The following is a 3,457-nucleotide window of genomic DNA, read 5'->3' on the forward strand; positions in this document are numbered from 1 at the left end:
GAAACGAAGAATGCCAATGTATGTCATGTGAGTGAAAACACAGAACTGTACAATACTGTATAGAGCCCGCTCAATGCAATGACAAGACATATTTAGGTCTTACACCCCAAAAAATGACAACACGCTCGAGGTATCGAACCTGTGGAATTCAGTCACTGTCGATTCGCGCCCTGCCCTACATCAACGATCTACTTCAAAACGCCATCGGTCATCACAGCGACAACCAGTGTGTGCAATCGGATAAAACAAAAAGAAGTACCGGTCGCGAGGCCGTCTCACTCTCAAAGGACACCCTTACCAGTCTGCTCCATGGGTTACCCGGACAACGCTGTGACACTGGTTTTTGGTGGATTTCCTGTCACTTGAACTCAGTGTTAAACTAGTGCACGAAATTCACTGTCTGACAACAGTTCTGGATCGATTAATGGGCAGTATCGGGCCAAGTGAGTTAGATCTCATGATGCAGGAAAGTACGGTAATGCGAATTCGAAAAAAAAACCGAAAAACAGCAAAACAAGTCACCGCCTGTTGCGATTTTAGTGCAACTCTTGTGATTAAGTACAACTAGACTAAATAGGGTAAACCAGATCCGTGGGACTTCCTCCGAAAGAAAGGATTATTCGAATACAGGTTACTTGTCAGGAGAGGTCGCAAGAGCATACTTTATTAACCACGATTTAGTACGAATTCCCTCTCAAAAAGAGGACAACCACTGCGTCCAAACGGGTAGCTGAGAGGTTGTGGGTTCCCACAAAACTCCAGTAGATTTTGTGGAACCCGCTATATCCCGGCAAGTAGTCTGAACATTCGGTCTCAAATGGCTGATCAACAGTGTGATTAAATCTCACCCAAACATACTGTGAAGTCACTTATGCTTCGCTCACGGAATCCAGGTCATGACCGCCTCCTTCAGCGACGATTTCTTGGATGAAAGTGCGAATTATTCTCTCCTCTGAACTACTTATAAATTGTTGTCAGAGTGACAAGTTTCGGAAATTTCCAAAGTAGGTTTTGTAGGTCCTGAAACGAAGAATGCCAATGTATGTCATGTGAGTGAAAACACAGAACTGTACAATACTGTATAGAGCCCGCTCAATGCAATGACAAGACATATTTAGGTCTTACACCCCAAAAAATGACAACACGCTCGAGGTATCGAACCTGTGGAATTCAGTCACTGTCGATTCGCGCCCTGCCCTACATCAACGATCTACTTCAAAACGCCATCGGTCATCACAGCGACAACCAGTGTGTGCAATCGGATAAAACAAAAAGAAGTACCGGTCGCGAGGCCGTCTCACTCTCAAAGGACACCCTTACCAGTCTGCTCCATGGGTTACCCGGACAACGCTGTGACACTGGTTTTTGGTGGATTTCCTGTCACTTGAACTCAGTGTTAAACTACTGCACGAAATTCACTGTCTGACAACAGTTCTGGATCGATTAATGTGCAGTATCGGGCCAAGTGAGTTAGATCTCATGATGCAGGAAAGTACGGTAATGCGAATTCGAAAAAAAAACCGAAAAACAGCAAAACAAGTCACCGCCTGTTGCGATTTTAGTGCAACTCTTGTGATTAAGTACAACTAGACTAAATAGGGTAAACCAGATCCGTGGGACTTCCTCCGAAAGAAAGGATTATTCGAATACAGGTTACTTGTCAGGAGAGGTCGCAAGAGCATACTTTATTAACCACGATTTAGTACGAATTCCCTCTCAAAAAGAGGACAACCACTGCGTCCAAACGGGTAGCTGAGAGGTTGTGGGTTCGAAACTTCTTGAAGTTTTGTGGAATGTGCACTCTTGATATTCAGGACAGATGCGCTTCGCTCACGGGACAAAATGTTGGTTGAAGATTGCTAAAATACATTCGAAAAATGGGCGAGCCTACTATCTGAGAAGTCGCCACTCGATCAGTCGGTGTAAACGTGACTACATGATATGGTTTCCCTGAGTAAGAATGGCACTCCTTGCTGTCTAAGCGTGAGTTAATTACACTGCTGATCAGCCACTCGCCACTCGATCGGTGTAAACGTGACTACATGATATGGTTTCCCTGAGTAAGAATGGCACTCCTTGCTGTCTAAGCGTGAGTTAATTACATACACTATCAGCCACTCGCGGCCAAAGGCTCAGTGTTCTAACATTTAGCCGGAATGTTCGAAACGACCTGGAGGTTCGTGAGGTATGCTTTGTAGATAATCCTCACTTCGGACAAAACAGCTATACAGCTGTGCTTCTCGGTTCCTCAGAAGAGAGTGGCCTCGGCTAGAGAACAAAATCTTTATTAAAAGTCCAAAATCTCTTCTCCGTGCTACTAACCTTGCAAAAATTCAAGAAAGTTTCCGAAAAGATCCTTGTGGTATCCTCTCTTTACTAGAAAAATACCGTTTGGTACGCTGGAAGCAAATGATGCCGTATGAATCATTGGAAATGTGTTATTACATTCTTTTCCTCTTCCAAGAAGTTCTTCCGAATCCTCAAATGGTTAGTATGACCCTGTCTATATGTGCTAAACGCATTTTCTTTGAAGAAAAAACAGCCTAAGTGAACTAGCATTGTATGACGCTCCCATGTTCATAACAATAGAATGTCACTGAAGACGATGGCTAAGAAGTACTGCCTTTATCATAGATTGGTTATGAGAACCCAATTACGAGAGTTTTTATTATTAGATGGCGATTTGAATAAACGATTATTCCCCGATACTTTCGAAAAGCAAACGGACATTCTTCCCATGGAGTTATTAATTACGGAAGTTATCCTCAAGGCGTCCTTTATGAGGTTGTGACAATCTCTCGTTTTTCTTATCATTCAGGGCCATAGGTGTAGTAAAGCGGTCATAGTTATCAACTATGGCGTCGGAGTTGTTCATCCCTGAATCTAAAGAGACGTGTGTATGAAGCTACAGTACGGGCTGTTTTGTTGTATGGGTGTGAGACCTGGCCCATTCGAACGGTGGAACTGAGACGTCTTCAACTGGTCGACAATCGTCGTCTCAGAAAAGTAGCTCGAGTGGGTTGGCGTCAGCGAATCCGTAATTAGACAGTTAGAAAGTGCATTTTCGGTTGTGCAACGGGTACTTCCGTTGAGGAATGTGTCCAGCACCAGAAGCTGCGTTGGTTGGGATATGTGTTACGTACACCGAATCATCGTTTGCCGAAGAGAGTGCTGTTTTCCATGCCCAATTCAGAGTGGCATAAACAAAGAGGTGGCCAATCCTTGACTTGGCAGAGGAGTAGGAAGGAGATCACGAAACGCTTGGGTGCTGTCGGTGCTACTCGCCTTGCAGGATGGGGACCGCGTGATCATCACTGTGCCTGGTTGGAGACACTACAAGATATGGCTACCAACCGATGTCAGTGGCGTTCTTGTTGTCAGTTTCTATCCAGATTGGCTGAGTGAATGTCTGGAGGTGTAGGCACCTCGGAATGATTGTGTTAAGCTAGCACTAAGT

This window comes from Opisthorchis viverrini (assembly GCF_000715545.1).
Source record: "Opisthorchis viverrini unplaced genomic scaffold opera_v5_19, whole genome shotgun sequence".
NCBI classification, from domain to species: domain Eukaryota; kingdom Metazoa; phylum Platyhelminthes; class Trematoda; order Opisthorchiida; family Opisthorchiidae; genus Opisthorchis; species Opisthorchis viverrini.